We start from the raw sequence: 22,629 nt of genomic DNA on the forward strand, positions 1-22,629 counted from the left end.
ACTGGTCCAATGCTTCCTGGAATTCATCAATTCCATTTCCCTGGACCAGCTCGTTCTGACCCCCACTAGAGGAAGCAACATCCTTGACCTGGTTCTTACTAACATGGGCAACTGTTGCTCTACATCAATAGTCAGTCCCTCCCTCCCTGGTCATATCCGACCAAAAACTAATCATCATGGAAATCCACATCTCACCCATACCCCCCGCAAAGGTAACCACCTTGAAAAACCTCTCCAAAGCTGACTTTGGACTCCTAAAAAAGGAGGTGGCTAACTTCACGGCATCCATGCCAGTGGAAAATAGCTGCATGTCTGACGAATCATACAGCAATGCACTGTACAAACATGTACACAAATGCATGGAGCTAGCCATACCCAACAGAACCAAGACGCTCTCCTCCAAAAAAAGGAAGCCAATCTGGTGGTCCCCTGCCATTAATAAAGTCTACAACAGAAGGAAGAAACTGTTGCAGAAAAAGGTGAAGTCCCAAGACTGGAAAAACTCCCTTATTAGCCTCAAAAAAAAGTTGAGATCCCTCATCAAATTCTCTAAAGCCATCTATGAGGGCAGAATTGCGGCAGACACTAAAAACAATCACAAAGCCTTCTATAGCTATATCAAGAACCTTCATGGCAATACCCAGATTTGCTCTGAGATACTGCGCAATGGTACCACCTAGGCTCAGCCAACAGATATTGCCAACATACTGGCCGACAGATTCAGTGCCAACTTTACTCCTTTCTCCCGCCCTAAAGGACTAATCACAATACCGGAAGAATTCCAGGCATTCAACATTACTGCCACACAGGTTAAAGCTGCATTGTCCAAGGCCAAGAATACAGCTTCCATGGGACCCGATAATATCCCTGGCTGTGTTATACATGAACTACAAAGTGAACTAGCACCACATCTGTGTGCCCTGTTCAGTCACAGCCTCACCTCAGGCTTTGTCCCTACTGAACGGCGCACTGCTACAGTCATCCCTCTCCATAAAGAGGGGGCAACTACAGACCCTGGGAATTATTGCCCCATTAGCCTGATGAGTTTGATATGTAAAGCTATGGAGCGCACCATCATGGACCTGATTAACAAGGATATAGGAAATCTCCAAACTCTAGACCTCACACCATTTGGCTTTGTGAAAGGGAGATCATGCCTGCTCAAACTGTTGACTTCTTTGAGTCAGTTACCAGGGCTGTGGATGAAGGTAAGGCAGTGCATACAGCCTATCTTGATCTGGCCAAGGCCTTTGATACCATTTAGAATCAAAAGTATGCAAGACCAAAAAGTGAAAACAAACTGCCACGTAGACTAGAATCCAAAAAGTTCCAGAATTTATTACGACAAATAATCCAAGGTAAAGGCTTTTGTTTGGTAGCTATCACCAAACTTCTTCAGACAAAAAGTTTTCTATATATATGTTATACATATATGTATATAAATATATTTTTTTAAATAATAAAACTTGTATGTGCAAAACATATATTTATATAACTATAAAGTATGTAAACATTTTATCTATCAAGAGCTTTCAGTTTCAATTTACTGGATATAGAAATAACATCAATTAGTCCAGGAAGCTGACAAGCATTAAGGAAAACCTGCCACCAGGTTTCCTTTTCCTCAAGGAATAATTTCCAAGGCCCCTTTCTATCCCAACATTTAACCTGTTGTAGCACTACAAATTTAAAGGAATGATTAGAAAAACTCTGGATATGTCTAAATAAAGCATTATTGATATCCCCCTTGCATATGTCATACATATGCTCATACATTCACTGTGACAACTTAAGCTGTGTCTTGCCCACATAAAAAAGCAGGACATTGATCACACACAGCAACATATACTACAGCATGGGAATCGCAACTAAATTTACCTCACTCACAAGAATATGTCAATTCTTATTGACAATATCCTGTACCAACTGACTTTCCATAGAAAAGGTCAAAACAAACGGGCATATACTTCCAATTATAGGAACAACTTCAACATCATCAAGAACATCACCTTGTAACACAAAAGTATTATTCCCCCCATATTATGATCAATAACAGGCACAGCATTATTAACTAGGTCCAGCCCGTCATGATTCAATATGGGCCTATAAAAGCCTCTCATGCGTTTGTTAATCACTTCTTGTTTAATATTAAGAATCAAATCATGGGGGGTAACCCTGTCCAAAAACATTTGACACATTCTTGTAAAAAATCATCATATAATGAGACCATACGGTCCGACCTAACCAACTAGCTCTTAACTATACCTCTTTTGATATGAAATGGATGACTACTTGAATAGTGCAATATACTATTAGAAAAAGTAGACTCCTAAAAACTGGAGCTTTAAACTTGCCATCTTCCAACTTAGGCAACATAATATCCAAATAAGAATTTTTTTCAGAATTCATGGAAAATGTAAACTTAACAAAATCAGTACTAGAATTAATATAGTCCATAAACCTCAAAATATCATCAGATGGACCCTTCCAGGCAATAAACAGATCATCCAAATAGCGTAAATATAAGGACATTGAGGAAATAAAAGGGGAAGTGAACAAATAACATCTCTCCCGCCATGTCATGACCACATTCGCAAATAAGGGACCGCATGCTGAGCCCATGGCAACCCCAAGTAGTTGTTTAAAATAATGCCCCTCAAAATAAATAAAATTATTGCTCAGCACCATCTCCATTAATTGCAAATAACCATTAATGCAATTCTGCTCCAGACCAAATTCATAAAAGAAAAAAATCAGAAAACCAAGTTAAACCAAGCTCATGTGGCATACAACTATATAAGTCCTTGACATCAATAGTCAGGAAAGTGTACAATTCCTCTGTAGAAACCAGTTCATTACACTTTTCCAAAAAATGCCAAGAGTCACAACATAAGTGAGCAATCCCCTGAACCCTGCTCTTAAGCTGGTTGTCCAAAAATATTGCAATATAACTGGTTTTGGACCAACCTGAGTGCACTATTGGCCAAAAAGGGGGACTGACCAGATCCTTATGAATCTTGGGCAAACCAAAAATCACAGGTATCTTAGGAAAATCCACAGACAGATAATTAAATTCATCTATACTTATTTGGTCCTGAGTAAGCATGTCAAACAACTCACAATCAATTTTATGATCAGCGATATTAACCTCAGTAAGAGAGGCTCCACAATAAACATCACTGCACAACAAATTGAACATACTTTGAATATAAACATCTTTCTGCATCACTACTAAACCACCACCCTTATCTGGCTGCATCAATCTAAGATCACTTCTCCCCCTTAAATCAGCCAACAGTCCAGTCTCAGCAGTAGTAAATTACTACTAGTATGGCCTTTTTTTCCTAAAAAATGACGAAAATCCATTTCACATACACTTTCAAAACATTTTAAAATACCATGTAAATCAGGATTATAAGTACTAGGCATTCTAACTGTATTACTATCTGCATTAAACATATAAACATCCTCCCTATGTAAATATTTCAGATTCAAATTACGAACATACAATTTAAAATCACAAATTAACTCAGCTACTTTTTCTGCTAGGAACAAAATTATGCCCTTTATTTAATAAATCCGCATGCAACATAGAAAGACACACATCAGTATAATTAAAAATTTTTAAATCATTTGTAGAATTGACAATAATATTAGGTCCATTGGATACAGTACCCTCCACTATCTCCTCGAATTTTTATAAGGGCCATTCCTCTGCCCCTGTTGTCGCCAATTTTTCCCCTGCGGGTAAGGGCTCCACTGTTGAGGCCTGCAGTTCCTTAACCTCTCAGACCATCTTGGGTATCTAAAGGGACACTAGCCCCCATTTGGTCCTGAACAACAGTCTCCTCAGACACAGAATTGAAATGCACAGAGCGAACCCCCGGGGCTACCGGAGGAAGAGGATATGCTTTCCCAGCCTGGTGAGCCCTATGGTCTCGCTGTCATTTTTTTGCCTTGTGGTTAGAAATAACCGAAACAATGTCATCCACTTGCTTGAAAATAAGATCATATTGAGGGTGACACCTTTGGTATAAACCCGACTAATGAATACCTTTATCTAGACTGCAAATATCCTCCTGTAATTTATCAAGCTTCTTAAGGAGGAAGAGGATATGCTTTCCCAGCCTGGTGAGCCCTATGGTCTCGCTGTCATTTTTTTGCCTTGTGGTTAGAAATAACTGAAACAATGTCATCCACTTGCTTGAAAATAAGATCATATTGAGGGCGACACCTTTGGTATAAACCCGACTAATGAATACCTTTATCTAGACTGCAAATATCCTCCTGTAATTTATCAAGCTTCTTAATATTATGCTTGATCATGAGCTCCAAAAGCTCACAGCCATGACAGTCGAACAGAGCCAAGAATTCCTGATGATTGATGGGAATGCGGCATAAGACCTGTAGGGAATCTCCACATTCGAAGGCCCCTCAACACTTGTTGAACCCTTAAACACCCATGAAAATACAGGTTTTCCTGTTGGATCTTCTTGAACTCCAACAATTTCTCCTTAAAAGAAGCCAGTTGTACATCCATTGAACTCGGATCCCCCCCCTATTCTCCGACAAATGTGGTACATTCCTATGTAACCAGGAATCCAGTGTACCAGGAAGGGAATTTGGCTGTTTACTCCTCGGCTGAACCACGCCACTACCCCTGCCAGATGTAGCATTAATTACAGTACGATTCTCCGGAATTAAGGGTAGAAACTTTGCATTATCAGCCAAATGTTCTTCCTCCCTCAATATAAGGGGAGTATTTTCAAAGTTCAATGATGGACCAACATTCTCCCCAAAATTATTATTGTTACTAACATTATCGGAAATAGAAGAGCGAGGCAGCAATTGCTTTGATACCATTTCTCACTCGAAAATTAGTGATAAACTCACCAAACTAGGCATCAACCCCTATATCAGTAGGTGGGTTTCAAATTGGCTCACAGATAGAACACACAGTGTGAACGTAGTGGACTCCAAGTCAGTCTGCCAACCAGTCATGAGTGGAGTCACACAGGGATTGGTCCTGTATCCTCTCCTGTTTGGCATCTACTTCTCAGAAATCCAGTCCAACACAAAGGGACTCTGGTTGACCAAGTTTGCAGACGACTGGAAGCTGGGAGCCATTATTAACTTGCACTACACATTCCAAGATGGTGGTAGCCCGGTGAGCACCCTTTCCATGAAGCTCCTACCCAAAATCAGTAAAATCAGTTATTATTGGCATATTTTACAACCGAGAACTTCAGATTTCCGCAGTATCATTTCATAATTCCTAACAGAGAATTAAGATCTGGAAACCATTGCTGCATAGGGTTCACTGGATTGAAGAAAATAATACATCCTTAGACTCCAAGGATACCGTACCTCATGCAAGCACCATTGCCTCAGGCCTAAACGCTCTACTAGGCTCAACAACCACTGGCAAAACAAAACAAAGCTATCTGCATTAGCTTCCCCAGAAAAAGACGTTTCATCTAAGAGACTAAGACCTAATAAGCAACAAGAACTAACAAAAATTAGCACAAAACAGAAGTCGGACTCGAGCCTACAAATGTTAAAAGAAGCTCTTCTGCCACACCAACAGGCAATCCAAAGATTCTCCAACTAACTAGCAAATTTTGGCAGCAAAATAAACCAAATAATAGAGCGCATGGACACCATAGAAGGGAAAGCGATCTCTAATGAACAACAAATTGCCCTGATAAAAGAAGAAATAAATGAAAAGAATTCTACACTGGCTGACATCCAACAGAAAATTACAGACCTTGAAGTGACGAGCAGGAGAAACAATATACTGATTAGGGGAGTGCCTGAAACCTTTGATCACAACCAGCTACCTAACGTGGCACAAATGATCTTTGAACAAATACTTCAACCTGACATGAGTGCATCTAACATAATCATAGAAAGAGCACATTGAGCCTTCTACAAATGTCCTAACTCTGACACACCTAGACAGATCTACGTGAAACTATTAAAAATCCAAGATGTCCAAAAAATCCTAACTGCAGCTAAAAAACTAAAACAGTTCACATGGAAAGGAAATAAAATAACTCTTTCGCAAGACTTACCGATGGCTATTAAAGAAAGGCACCAAAAGCTGGCACCATACTGTACTGAGCTAATTAAATGCAAAATTAAAATTCAAATGTGCTACACAAACAGCTTAATATTCTCAAACAATGAGGTTAAATACATAATTGATTCTCCCAAAGAAGCAAGAAGCATTTTTATTAAATGCTTTGGTAAAGCCCCTGAATAGAAGCAATCAAAGGTAAAAAAAAAAAAAAAAAACGTGGTGAGGGAGGAGGAAGAAGGAAAGAAAAAAAGAAAGGAAAAAGATTCAGACTTACCAAATACTCCTTTTTTTTTTTTCTTTCCATTTTACTGGTCTCAATCAAAATCTTCCCATAAAAGTTGCAGTAATTACCTGTTGCTTTCTTTAATATCAGACCTGCATATAAGGAACCGGAATTTAACCAGAATGAGGACGTGAAAGTACTGGAACAACTCTATCAGTTCTTGTTTGCCTGTAGACAGCAATTAAGGAAACAACTTCCACTGCTATCAATAACTGACTTCCCTTTTTTCAAGTTCAAGCAACCTAAAGGGCGTCAGAAGATCAATATGCAAGTAATCAATGGGACTTAAGGTAATACCCTATGTAAACTGATCAGCTGTAATGCATACTTCATGAACGATAAAGACCTTCTCCTTTAGATTTATCACCACAGTGCAAGAGCTTCAAGAAATAACATCCGAATTAGAGACAGGCTAAATCCTAGGGAATCTAGTCTTGAGAAAATATTTCAAAAGACCTTAGGGGCTTGGTGAAATTAAACAGGATCATACTTACATAGATCTGCTCCCATCGAAAATGAGGGCACGTTGTGTGCAACACCTCCATGCAGAGTCATAGGTGAAATTTAAAGCTGTAAATCTTTGCTTTTCATCATTAATGACTGTGAGAATGACAATTCTACTGATAATATATAGAATAAGAAATGCTAAATAATTAGCAATTAGCATTCCCAGACAAGCAAATGGATACTTGAAATATTTGTTAATGCATGATAAATAGGACAATGGTTCAATCTTGTTGAACGTAGTCCATATTGTTCTTGTAAGCAAAATGCTGGTAAAATGTGTTCATTGCTACTAACATTTCTGAATTTCCCTGGAATAGAAAGATGCTTCAGTATGATAATTCATGATAACATATAGGTTATGTTACTAGCTAAACTAATTTTTCAAAATAGGAGTGTAGTGGAAATATAGGTAGGGTAATAGGATAGCCAGTTTAGGAATAGTTTATCTAATGTATATATCTTTTGATGTTGTTAGAAAGTTAGGAATAATATGTAACAACGCTACTATAATCTTTACATCATATACAGACAGTGCTTGCTTAGTAACTGACCCTGCAGTGATCGCACAGTACCAATCTCTTTCGAGTGAGGGGGGATGGTGGTTAGGCACGGGTTTAGCAGTGAAGGGGCACGGGGCTACTACACCAAGAATATCATTTTTAGAACTCCTTAACCTCGAATTAGGTAAAGAAATCATTCGGGAAGTATACCAATACAAAATAAATACACTGAGACATAAACCAAACAACACAAAATTTACTGAGTAACGGCCCTGTGTACTATTGATTCCTGGAACGTGAGGGGAGTACAGGACAAAAAGAAAAGAAACCTGATGCTACACCTAATCTTTAAATCAGTGGCAAATATATCATTTATACAAGAAACCCACATGTTGAAAGATGAATGGAAAGGAATACTCAACAGAAATTGGATGAAAACAATAATAGCAGCTGGGGATAGTACCAACTCTAAGGGCGTCGCCATAATAATTAAGTAAACATTTCATCACACAGTTACGGAGCTTGACTCAGACCCAAGAGGAAGGTGGTGTTACTTTATAGCTTCCGATTTGGTGAAGGATAAACCAACATTATTCCTAAATATATATGGCCCTTGTATACGGCAACAAGACTTTATATTTGAAATATATAACATTCTATTTAAGTTCCCTATCCATATATATATATATATATATATATATATATATATATATATATATATATATATATATATATATATATATATATATATATATATGGATCACCTTTAAAACCTCGAAATCGCGTTTGCCCGACACACTAATGACTGACACGAAAAGACCGACAACAAAAAACGCCGACAACGCAAAACACCAAAAACCATTACACCAACACACTACACGTAAACAACACAGTACACTACATAACATATGCACTATCCCTAACCCAAACCCTAACCCTAAGGTCCGACACTACCGCACACTTACCCTACCTGCACCCTAACCCTAACTCACTTACCCACCCCTAAACCCACAGTCCCTCACTATCGCACACACACCCTACCTGCACCCTAACCCTAACTCACTTAACCCACCCCTAACCCACAGTCCCTCACCATCGCACACACACCCTACATGCACCATAACCCTAACTCACATAACCCACCCCTAACCCACAGTCCCTCACTATCGCACACTTACCTGTCCGCTCCCTAACACTAAATCCCTCACTCGATCGCACACTTACCGAGTCCGTCGGGTTCTCACCTTGTCGGTCATCTGCGTTGTCGGTATTCTCGTCCCGTCGGATTCCGTGTCGGGCAAACGCGATTTCGAGGTTTTAAAGGTGACCCATATATATATATATATATATATATTTTAGGCAGTGATTGGAATGCAGTCATAAATCCTAACTTGGATCATACAAGTAACCCCCTCTCTCAAAAGCTCTAAGCATCTATTGCTACAAATGAATTAATGATGGATTTTTGTTTGATAGACCCCCATATCTTTTGATGAGGGACAAGGGGGGAAAAATAACATATATACGTATTATTCCAAATGCCACAACACCTGGTCAAGGATTGACTTTTTCCTAATCTCTGAAGTACTAACAAAAGGGGAGATCACATTCCACTCAGATCCCAGGTCTTTATCTGATCACTCTAAAATTACTCTAAAAATTGGTATGGCCAAACTTAACACTTTGAACAACCAGACTAGGAGCCAATGGACCCTAAATAGTAACCTACTTACCCAATCCAAAGTAAAGCAAGAAATATCAGAAATCTTGACTGAACTAGGTAGTAATATAGACAATACAAATATCCCATTTGATGTCCAGTGGGCTGCGTGCAAGGCCATACTAAGGGGAGTCCTTATTCAAATGGCAGTTTACTTTAAGAGAATAAATAAGGAAAAAAAATAATTTGGTGGCTGAACTTAAAAAACTTGAAAATATACAACTGAATAACCAGAACTCCGATACGGAAAAAAAATTCACAGCATACAAAGACAACTTATAGAACTATACCAACACAACTACTCTATCCATGAACTAAGAAACATTGCAAAATATTCAGAATGGTCACAACTCCCTTCTAGAGTATTAGCAAGAATAATCAACAATAGACAGGAATCAATTAAGATAGCACTCATTAATTATCAGGATAAGAAATATAAGTCAGACGCCCAAATATTAGATGTCTTCTATGAAATATACTCAGAACTATATAATATGGATCCCCAACAACCCTCAGACGATGAAATCAAGGCCTTTCTCAAGAAAATCACTTTTCCCAAATTAACGGAAAGTCAGATAGATATTATCAATGTCCCTCTCAATGAACAGGAAATAACTGACGCTATAGCAAATCTAAAACCAGGAAAGTCACCTGGTCCAGATGGCTATACTTCTGAATTTTATAAGTCATTTAACCATAAGTTGTCCCCTATTCTCCTAAAATTATATAACTATATTAAACTAAATGGTATTTTTGACTACTATATAAATAGTTCCAAAACAATTCTCTTGCCAAAAGATAGCTTAGATAAGACCAACCCACAACATCTTAGGCCAATATCAATAATGAATATAGATATTAAAATTCTATCCCTAATATTGGCATGTAGACTCCAAAAAGTGTTGCCCTCCATAATATCTCCAGAGCAAGCCGGATTCATGGCAAAGAGGCAAACATGTGATAACACTTTAACTCTGGATGCTATGATGCATCTATTCAAGAATGACAAAATAGTGAGATACTGCCTAACCTTAGATGCTTCTAAAGCATTTGATAGGTTCAATTGGAACTTTTTATTTAGGGTTATGGGTAAATTTAGCATTCCTGATTCTTTTATTAACCTAATTAAAACCCTTTACAATAACTCAATCACATATCTATATATAAACAAAACTCCATCAAAACCTATCAGACTAAAGAATGGAGCAAGACAGGGTTGCCCCTTATCCCCCTACCTTTTCAACCTTTATATAGAACCCCTGTTTATATACATTTCCCAAGCCACATTTTACTCCATTCCCAAACTGAACACCAAAATCTATTACTCGGCATTTGCAGATGATTTGAACATTTATTTTGAACGACCATACTCTGATTTAAAGAAATTAATGAATACCATTGAAAAATTCTCAGTAGTATCCAATTACAAAATTAACATGGAAAAATCTCACATATTCCCTATTAATCCCACTTATCATAAAGAATTTCTTTTTATAGAAGCACCCTTCAAAATAGTAAACTCATTTAAATACCTAGGGATCAAATTTGAACATAACTATGCTTCCATGCAATGGAAAACGGGCCTCTGTGCATGCAGTTAGGAATGATATGCTATCTGTGCTACAGAAAAGATAAATGAAAATTATTTCTGTTAAGGAATTGTTTTCTGAGCTGCCTGGAAGATCAGTTATGATACAGCATCAAACTGAGTATTCCATGAGCAAAAGTAAACTTAAAACCTTACAGAACACTCGAGTTATGAAACAGGTATAGAGGAAGTAAGAAAGACTTACTTTATAATAGGGTAATAGAAGAGTCAAAAGTGAATGAAGCAGTCTCTATGTTAGGGTAAAACCTAATGGAACTAATAGGGTCTGTAGTGATTTTTGGAAGCAGCACTGTATTAAAAAAACATGATAGTTATTTGGCACAGAGGGTTTTGGGCTAATAAAGAGACAATGTCCTGGTTAGACCCAACAAAAAACATATGGTCTAGCTCTTACACAGAGCTCATCCAATAGGCATGAAGCTGACAGTTTCAATTTAGGGGTATAGTTGTTACACTGGTGGTCCACACAAAATGGTAATGTACCAGTGACCAAAATATCTGTAAATAGTGTTGCAGTTAATATATAATAACTGTTATGCTGAAGTCATTATGCTGTTATATTTAATAGGAATGATTTATTCTGTAAATGTGCATCTTGGTTTAAAGCATAGGGAGATATGCTTTCTTAAATTAGGCAGAGCAGCTTTGCTCATTTTAATAAGTAGGGCTTTATAAATGAAAACTGGTTAAAGCCAAGTCAGAATTTGATTGCTATCCACTGAGTAATGTTTCTTTCCAGAGCAGTTGCTCTTGAAGGCAGTCAGCAGAAGTGAAGAAAGAACTGCAAGAATGTATTTAGAGAGAACTGCAGATCATCCTTGTTGAGCTTTAGCGCTTTTCTTCCAGGATCAAAGGAACTTCATCAGAAAACAAAGTAACTACTTCCTGGATACATTAAAAAAGTCTCAAAGTAGCCAAAACTGAAAGCACAGCTGCAAGTTGTCAAAACTGTTTCAGATGATATAAGAATGTCATTTGGTCTTGATAAATGTGCAAAAGCAACCTTCAAAGTAGGAAAACTGCAACATCACAAAAACATTAGTTTGGGGCACGGATGTGATATAAAAGAACTTGAGCAAGTAGGAGTGTATAAATATTTGGGAATTGAAGTATAAACAATAACACATGAACAAATGTGAATAAAACTTAGTAAGGAATACTTTAGAAGACTTAAATTAATCCTGAAAACAGCACTGACACCTAGGAACAAAATCCAAGCTATAAACCAGTTTATTCTTCCTGTCCTAACTTACAGTTTTGGAGTGATTGATTGGCTCCAAAATGGGCTGGATAGATTAGATAGGAAAACAAAATGGATGCTTCATGCTCACCAAATGATTTATAAAAATCATTACATGCCAAGATTATATATTCCCCATTCCTAAGGAGGGATGAGCCTCCTTGAAATTGATTACATGTATAGATCTGCAATCGTGGGACGCCACACATATCTGCTGACCTAACAAGATCCAAACACAGTGAAATTTTGAAACATGAAGGGAATAAATCTAAGATGACTTCTCTGCTTCATCGGGAAGAAGCATATCAGAGTCAAGCAGGAATGGGAATCAAACCAGAAGTAGATAAATATCGGGCAGCAACTGAATGTGCCAAAAAAACAAAAGAAAGAATATAAGGTGGAGGATCAGATGAGAGGGCAAGAAATATGGAAAAAGCATAAATATAGTTGCAAGTATAGAAAACTTCTGGAAGAACCTCATGTTGATTAGGAATGAATGCAGGAATGGTTGAGAAGAGGCGCATTCAAACCAAGAGATGAAAGGTTAATATTGGCGGCCCAAGATAGTGGGCTGTGTACTCGTTGGTTTACAAAGTCCATTGAACATCTGGGATAAACAGACAAATTTAGGTTTTGTAAAAAACAAATTGAAAACAGTTGCACACCTCATTGCTGGTTGCAACATACTAATAGCAGGACTGTATACTGAAAGGCATAATAATGTGGCAAGACTGTTGCACTGGGGATTGTGCAAACATTATGGTATTGAAGTGGCTGAAAAACATTGAAAACACGAGCCACAAAGCATCATAGAAAATTTAGAAGTCTGCATCACGTGGGATCATCCATTGCCAACAGTTCAAAAGACAGATCCTACCAAACTGGATATAGTGATCCAGAAAAAGAAGACAAAAGTAGCATTGATCATTGAAATCACCACACCCAGTAACTACAGTGTCTTGCATACAGAGAGACACAAAATCATAAAATATCAGGATTTGCAGGCAGAAATGAGACCAATGTGGAAGAAAGATACCCAGACAGTTCCAATAGCAGTAGGAGAAACGTGTCTTATAAAAAGGAATCTACAATCATATTTAGATATGCTACCAATACATGTAACTCCATACGAATTGCAGAAGGTGTCATTACTGGGCACACTGAGTTTGTTACGAAGAGCAAGTCTGGCTGACACCATAGACTGAAACAATACTAATTTCATGAACTTTAATCATACTTTGACTTAGGAATGGGGTCCATTCCTGTCATGGTATTAGAAGCCCAAAAGATCTGGAGAAATTATAAGAGAACAACCACATTTTTTAAAGTGACAGAGGTAAGAAAGTGCATAACCTTTAACATGACATAATAAAGTGCTTAATTGTTGTAGAGTAAGTACAATAGTAAAATGCATTATATATAGAAACCATTTTATATAAAAAAAATATATATCAGTTTGAAATACTGATCTTTTAAATATAAAAACAAGTCATAATAAAATCAAATAATAGCAGCTTTAACTTTCAAAGCAGGTTTGATAGAAATAAAATCATTCAAGCCAGGGTAAATAAACCCCAGCATTCAGAAGCAGCTGCCAAAAAAGTTCACATTGCTCCAGCCTCTCCTCCCAGTCTCCTCCTCTGATAGGCACAGGAACTGTTTCCAGAATAGTAAACATAAATTTATTACATTCCTTATACACCACTGATTGCTTATACAAAGCATTCGCTGTGTGCTTCCTTTTGACTGCATATAGATGATGGTAAATCCTTTTTCTCAAGGGACCAATAGTCTTACCAATATAAAAAAACTGGGCAAGAAGAACAAAAAGCCACATAAACTACTGCTTTCATTTCACAATTGTATTTACCTCATACAGGTAATAATTTGGTTACCATGTCACAGAAAAATGTACCTTGTAAAATAAACCTGCACTGTCTGCAAGTACCACATCTTCTCATATCAGCATTCTGAATAACAGCATCAAGACAGTCACTTTTGTGTTCAAAAATGAATTTAAGATTTTTACTGTTCTTACAAACAAATTGTGGTTCTTGTCCCAGTTGATCAGTCACACTAAAGGAGCCAAATACCATGCTCCAATGGTTATTAATAACCTGCCTGTTATACTCAACCACAAAACTGTGAGTCACATTCCCATGAGTTCTTTCATGTTGTTTGCACTGGGAGCGAAGTGGATGTCATATGAAGGCCTTGTAATTAGTGTCCGTGTGATCTGAGATCCAGTGATGAATATTGTCCAACAACTCCAGTGTGTAACCCTGATCACTAATAAGCTGTTTAAGAAAACAGGCTGCCCTTTGAAATACTTGGTCATCAGAGACAAGCCTACTTAGACAAATCAGCTGCCCTTTAACTAAATTCCTCTTCTGGCATAATGGGTACTGACTGTCGAAATGTAGAAAAGCATTAGAAAATGTTTGTATATACAAACATCCAAAAAATTAACGGAACCCTCATGGATCTCAGAAGTAAACTATAAGAAATCAGTATCTTGATTCAGAGCACTCACAAATTCATCAAGATCAGCATGGCTTCCTTTCCACAAGATGAAGATGTCATCCAGGTATCTCATGTAGCTAACCACCTCAGAAAGAAAACAGAGACTTAAAAATATTTATAGTAGTTCTGGTATTGATCGGAGCACTTAAGGAAATATAGTTAAACCCTCCACCTCTGCAGCAGCCGTCCAATCAAATGAACATGGTACAGAGTCCAGATGACAATGTTGGAGAATACTGTAGATTGGTAAGTGAAACAACTTTTAGTTTGAAAAATTTTTTGGAAGCCAAACATGGCTTTAGTGATGTCGGCTGCAAAACAGTGAGACAGGGAGATGGTGACCAATATGATTTACCTATGAAAGAGATGATTAGGAACTTTGAGAAGTTATCTATGAAATACATGAGGTAACAGATGGACAATTTTTTTCTAAGATTTTGTGTTCAAAACAAATGTGTTCCCAAGGGGCTCTGTATTTTTAAATATACAAACGGAGTGGTGCCTGTTTCAATATTTGAAATAAGGACAATGAAGCAGAAGAAGGTTACAGGAAAAAAGAAGAGATACCACGAGAATGAAATGTCCAGACATTGTAATGATCACAGAGAACAGGACTTTCTTTACTTTGCAAGAAACTATGGCCAGAGTGGTAGTACTGGTGATCCTCATGGCAAGAATTGTGTAGTCTGCTGCTAGATACTGACACTATGGATTAAAAAAGATGCACTGCTAACCAGGTAGTCTCCAGATCAGACTTATTGGTACTGATAAGTCAAGAGTGCAGCAACTCTACTAGTAATGAAGTGAAGGCCTAGGTGCAGGCACAGTCTCACAAGGCCTCTGGAAATGACCATCCAGTAGCATTAATATAGTTAGGACAAACATCCATTATCTCTGAAAATATTACTGGGAAATGGAAAGAACCCTCTGGGGGACTCTTCAACCCAATGGGCACGCCTTAATTGAAAGAGGCAGTGTTAGTAGCACCTAGTGCAATTGGTTCTATTTTTGCTGATGAGATTATGAAAACAAGCATTTACACAATATAAATACTAAAAGATCTAACTATTGTCCAACTATTGTGGTAAATATACCTTTTTAGTGTGGCTTGGAAGATGGGAATACTACCTCTGGACTTGAATACTAAGGGCAGTCCCCATTTTCCAAAGAACAAGAAAGAATGTTCCATTACAGAGGGATCAACCCTGTGCCAGGGTGCATGAAGGGTGACTTTGCCTGATAGCTGAACCTCTGTTTCAGGATCAGCAGCATGGGTTCCTTCCTGACTATGGAGTAGTGGATAAACTCTTTGTCATAACATGGATTCACTTTAGAAGCTTGAAATGCTGAAATATCGAATTTCAGAATTTCGAGCCCATAAAGTGGAAACCTGAAAAGCATGAAAACTCAGAAGCATGAAATTCAAAATCTCGCATATCGGAGATCTTGAATTACTGCTTCTGGTGTTTTGCTGTGTTTATGGATTCAGGTAAGTGTTTATGTTTTAAGAGTTTGGGGTAGGGACTGCAGTGTGTGTTAGTGTGATTTGTTACTGTGATGTGTGTGCAAGAAGAATGTAGCTTGAGTGGTGTATTTTGTGTGTATTTGTATGTTGTGTGACCTTGGAGTTAGAATATTAAAGTGTGTGTTTGTGTGGGGGGGGGGGGTGCAAGGGGATTGCACCCCTGCTTTTATGTAGGACAGAGCTTGTGGTCGTGTGTAGGGAGGAAGGTGTGTGTTTGTGTACAGCAGAAGGGCTAACTGAAGATCTCCGATGTGCGAGATTTTGAATTTTGCGCTTCTGAGTTTTCGTGCTTTTCAGGTTTCCACTTTATGGGCTCGAAATTCTGAAATTCGATATTTCAGCATTTTGAGCTTCTAAAGTGAATCCCATTACATAGATACATTAAGAGTAAGGTAGTTGTCAGTATTATCTGCATGGGGTCTGTTGACCCAAAGAAGAAATATGAAATGTATCACAGAATGCTGTGTGAGAGGTGGCACAACAGCATGGAATCCCATCACTATTTCACTATCCCATTTGTTCCTCATTTTGTGGAGTGGGAGTTGCATCCATACTCTTCTCATTATGGTAAATACAGTCAGGATGTGTATATGACCCTGCCAAGGGAGTGTCACTTCTTACATCCTCTTCATGATTTCCATGGACAGGATTTCAAGGCACATTTAAAGACTCTGGGCTGTCCAATTAGACTAGAGGGCTGTATTATTTTTGCTTTTAGATGATGATGTTGTCTTAGCTTCATATGTCAGTCTCTGTATTTTGCAATGGAGAGAGGTTCACTATTGAGTGTGATATTACTGGGTTAAAAACAGCACCTAGGAGTCAGAGGTTATGCCTTCTATCTGTCTTCCTCTGTCAAAAAAATAGATTACTCTTCAAAAATGAGATGTGGACATATACCTCAGGTGGACAAGTTTGAGTAGCTTGTAGTTCTGCTTATAATTTAAGACACAAGGAATTATTGATTGGTCTGCAGAATTTTGCAGTTACAGCAGTACTGTATGTGATGTACTGAAGTTTGTCACATACAGTGCTGCTGTTACTACATGGTGTGTGATGTGGTGGAGTATGCTATTAAAAGAAGAGCTGAGAAACAGGATGAAGTTATGAGTTTACTAGTCAGTCCATTGCCTATGGTCACAAGCTTTAGGTAGTGCCGTAAGGGATGAAACTGAATCCAAGTACGGGAAATGAGATTCATTTACAGGTTCACTGGGCTCTCTCTCTCTTTAACAGAATGTGGAGCTCAAAGCAGAGGAAGACTGTTGAGCAGAACTGCTATTCTTTTTGCACTGAGAAGGATCATTTGAGGTCAGATGGTCACCTGTTGATGATACCTTCTTGACTCTTCCAGTAGGAGATGTACCTGGCCCATCCTACAGGGATGAACCCCTTGGGCAATTCCAGGGCATACTTGAGAGAGATAGAGTGTCTTCCAGGATACCTGGACCTATCCAGGGATCCCTTCTTGGGGCATGTAGTGTAGAAAATGGATTGGTAGATGGACAGATGAATGCATGAATATTTTCAAGCTTTTCTCTCACACAGTTGAATGACCCATTTTACATATTTAGTTTACTGAAAATTAATCCAAGCATCAGATGAATGGACATAATCATCCTTAAGTAGTGGATTCATTTTCAGATCTACCTAAACTGATGAAAAATCAGCTCACAATAGACCAGTTTGCAGAATGCCATACAGGGGAATAGCACTTTAGAGAAGGTACAGAAAGTCAATGCACAAATTACCATCCTGAATGATGTTTGAGCTTACTGTTTATTCCTCTGTGGCATATCATGTACTGAATGCTGCCATACCTTCTCAGTCTCTAACTCTCTCTAACCCCCAGTTATGTACTGGCCATGGACTGGAGTCATCAGCTCCCGCAGCTTATGGAGTAGGTTCATTTTAAAAAGTGGGAGTGAGACGAGGAAGTCAGAGCTGTCAGTACAGTGCCATCTATGCTGCTTACAGATATTTGTGTTCTAACTGTTCCGGAGAGGTCAGATGTGCTATGACATGCAGCACACATCTGTGGATGCTCCTCTGCATACAGTGAAAGAATGACTGCAAACTACCCATAACATCTCAAAACTGCATGTGCTGCATTCTGTTCTGGCCTCCACCAGAAATGTGTACAGCTGAAAGCAGTGTTATCCCCTCTGATGCAGTTGGTCTGGTTGCCGGCTGTTCAAGTTACCCCCCATTCTTTTCTTTCCCAGATCGGTAATTAATCTCAGATCACTAACAACATAAACATACTGCTTCTCTATCATTGAGCCTCGTGTGATAAAGTATACCTTGCAACAGAGTATGCATTTGCAGAAAAAAATAAAGTTTTGCAAGGTGAAATGGAATACCAGCACCCCTGATATGGAATCAATCATCAGACTTTTTTATGACAACTGTGACACTATAATACCTCACAACAAATCAAATTGCAACCATTCCCTCATGCATGACCTTTGATCTTAGATTTGTTACAAATTATTTGGTGGGTGTTAGGGTGATGGTGGGCAAATTGTCCTATATCAAGAGATGCCTGAAATTTTTCCTGCTACAAAATTCTTCATGCATCTATATATCAGTGAAACTTTTTCCAGTTGGTTACTTAAAAAGTGATGGACACAAGGAAATACAGACTTTCCTGCAGGGTAACATCATTAAACTGCGCTAAGTCTATCTCGTTAAGATCAAGCAGATATTGATTTTCAATTACTTCAAGGTCTGCCATGAGATATCTGTTATTTCAGACATTTGCAAAATTAGCATCTAGGCAGATCCACTTAGAGCATCTCCTTCACAGAGATAGCTTCACAAACCAAACTCAAGGAATGTTCGTATATTTCAGGTGTCAGCTGTGAGTGAAGGGGAAGAATGTAGTCACTATCTGCCTGGAGTTTCTTGTGCTATATATTCATTCCGTCATCTTATCTCTTTAAAGTTAGGCAGCAATAAGCCTAGACAATTACAGTGGTTTCATTGCATTATGTGCTGGAGATGTAAATGACAAGAATATCTCCCTAGCTATTTTGTGTAGCTGCCATCTTAAGTTGCTGCACCCATGTCTTTCCTCCTAACCTATCATCTATTTCACTGTCCCTGAGTTAGCTCATTCTACAATTCCATTTTATATATATATATATATATATATATATATATATATATATATATATATATATATATATATATATGGGTCTACTTAATTTGATCGAAAGACCATTTGACCTAAACCCATTTGATCGAAGTTCATCAAAACAAAATTCGGGCAAATAACGAATATTCCTCCCTCCCCTCCCCAATGCCCCTGGACCCTGTGTATATATAGTTAGGGTTGGGGTTGGGGGTCGCAGTCCAGTCCAGTGGGGGGATGGGGTATTTTCATTTTAAATCTGTACTTTTTTTTTTTTTTTTTTTTTTTAAAAAAAGGGGGGGGTTTTGGGCCCACCCCCCCAATGTGGGAGGCTGTGTCTCTCACACCCTTCTAACTATATGGGTCGCATGGGGGGGGAGGGAACTCAGTTTTATGCCTTGAATACTGTTTTCAATGAAATAAAATTTCAATCAAATGGGTTTAGGTCAAATGGTCTTTCGATCAAATGAAGTAGACCAATATATATATATATATATATATATATATATATATATATATATATATATATATATATGTGTGTGCGTGTGTGTGTGTGTGTAAGTAAGCATTTAGTTATTTATTTTGGCTCTCATCCTACACTTCTCTCCACCCAAGACTATCACATTCTTCTTTCATGCTGGATTGTTTGTTTATTATGATACCCAGTATGTTAGGGCACTGTGAGACAATGATCAATGATGCCATAAAGTGAGATGACGAGATGAGATTTTTTTGTATATTCCTACTAACCAAACCCTCTAATGCCAGATAATTTGCCAAAACTGCTGACATGTTTTGCAGTAGATCTGTTTACCTTGCTTGAGAAAATAATTACATTATTATGGGGTCTGTGGCCCTAGCAATCCCAAGGTGTCATGTTTATTTAAATGCTTTGTGGTGTATATTACAGAGTTTTTGTAACTTTTGAAATATGTGTGAGTTTTATGCCTCTCATCACTGGACTTCTAATGAATATTTGATTTTAGTGTGATATTCTGGAACTATATGCCACAATGTTAAATTACAGTAAGAACTATATAGTGTTCAGGGAAATTAAAGTACCCTAGGTGAGCTGTCAACATTTATAAAAATCAAGCTTCTTGTTTTATCTCATTCTACTACTTGGAATTTCATGCAATCTGAAGGAATTAAGTACATGTTTGAGGTGTCTACATCTGCTTGTGCCACCCCACCCCCACGCCATGGGATTTTAGATGCTATGTGGTGTATTTTACTGCCCATTTATACCTTTTTATGTACCTGTTATGATTGGGCAGGTAATGAATATATTGAAAGGAAGAGTTCAATCACTTTCATCCACACACTGTGTCTGCACCCACCATTTATTGTCACTTTATTGACTCTGCACACCTTAGCTGTCTAAAAAGTATAATGGTCATGGTAATGTATTTCAGCTTGTTACACACACACACACACACACACACACACACACACACACACACACACACACACACACACACACACACACACACACACACACACACACACTACCTCTGCCAAACCTGATAAATGTTTAACTGCATTCAAATGGCAAAAGGAATCAGTTACTTTCATTTAAGGATTGCCTTTATCCTCACCAAAATAATCATTCTGTAACTCTGCATATATCAGATTTAGTTGTGATACTGTGATCAAGTAGAGAAAAAAAATCACCACAGTAATGCATGTGACCTCACTGCTGTAAGATGCATACAATTCACATTACCCCTGCAACATGGACACACACACACACTTCTGCATGCTCACTCATACCCAGCATTACAAGCACACATACTTAAGTGTAATCAAACTGCAGCAGGGTCAGTCAGTTTTTAACCATAGACTGCCTCCAGTGCTTTCTAGTATACATCTGTTTACAGTCTGCCTCATGCTTTATTCTCTTGTCCTATAACCCTTTCCTATGGTGTCAATGTGTAGGCCTCTACGAGTATTCTGCCCACATCCTCAATGTTCTGCCTTTGTGTACCACATCATTTGTGTTTGGTGTTTCCCACAGACATTTACTTTACTCTTAGGTATATTGAGCTTCTATTTCACATCAGACCATGTTTCTCCACACATTTCCATGTACCGTGGTATTGTACTAGTGTACAACATCCACCTCTTGTCTGTAGCTCATTCTTTTTGCCTTACATCAATCTCCTCTACTTCATCCATCACCTTACCAGTCCATAAAGTGCTCCTGCATTTATGTATCCCACCATTGTTTTCACAGTTCTCTGTGTTCTTAGCCATCTAAGCCTTGGTGAAAGAACTGATGAGGGAGTTGATGTCTCTCTTTAAGTACTAAGCCAAAGGTACAACATCAGGAAGTAAAGTTAGTATGTGTGGTATAAAATAAATCATGCCCAGTGTGAGGCTGGTTAGTGGTTAGGGTGTGTCAGTGGGGGATTCATTACACAGATACACAGTACATAACTCACTATCTGAGACTCCGTTACTGTTTCTGGAAAAGGTCCCTTTAAATATGTATGTCATAACAAACTTCTATCAGTCAGATCTCATTCTTGCTGCAACCACCCCTCAAATACATCATTTTTAATATCTTTAACTGATACCTCATTTCTTTTTGTTAAAAAAAAAGAATAATAATTTAACTAGAACAGAGCGGGCATCCTGTCTCTGCCTTTCTGTAATGAGAAAATTTAAGCAAAATCAACAAGTATGAAAAACATCATTTCAAAGATCAAGTTTGCAAAGAAAATTCAGCAATTTCAAAAATATCAGATTAAAATTTAAAACAGACAAACATCACAGATGGATGTCGTTCAGAAGTATTCTGATTCATTCCAATCCTGCTTAACTGAATTTCAGAAGCACTGTGCTCTGCATGCATGGCTGATGTATAACCTACTTCCTCATTGCTCCAATTGTACACTGCATGTACTACCTTCTGGGAATATAATGCCAGTGTATCATAAATTCTACTACTTTGACTGATGCATCTGGGCTACATCTCCCAAGCAACAGCTGAGTGCAGCAACAGTAGGCTTAGAACTGTGCAGATCATATTCTTAAGAATTAAAAACATTATTAATGAATTTTACTGACTGTGTGCAAAATTAAAATTATTTGTTTTACAATTCAGAATTTGTGGGAGGTTTAGTCGACTGGTGAATCAGCAGAAATTCCATTCTGCATACAAAGGTTCCCACAAAATGCAGATGTAATAGAACCTTTAAACACTCTACCTCTCCCTGCTGACTACAAACATGGCACCAGAGGCGTAGCTGGCTATTATAGTGTCTGGGGCTAGTAGTGGCACCCTGCTGCACCAGCTCTTCATTTGAAGTGCATGAAAAAAGTCCATGATCTGGTAGCTGGTGCTCCTGAAATGTAGGAGCTAACCAGTTAGCCAGATATATACCCCTCCCTATCACCCCAGTTCTTCAGAAAAAAAAAGTCCACAATATGGTGACTATGCAGTAGCTGACCAGGTCCAGTTCTTGCATCACACCCATGCTTCTCCTCAGCAACCCATTC

Source organism: Protopterus annectens, chromosome 9.part0 (genome assembly GCF_019279795.1).
Source record: "Protopterus annectens isolate FY-2018-M chromosome 9.part0, PAN1.0, whole genome shotgun sequence".
Classification (NCBI taxonomy): Eukaryota; Metazoa; Chordata; order Ceratodontiformes; family Protopteridae; genus Protopterus; species Protopterus annectens.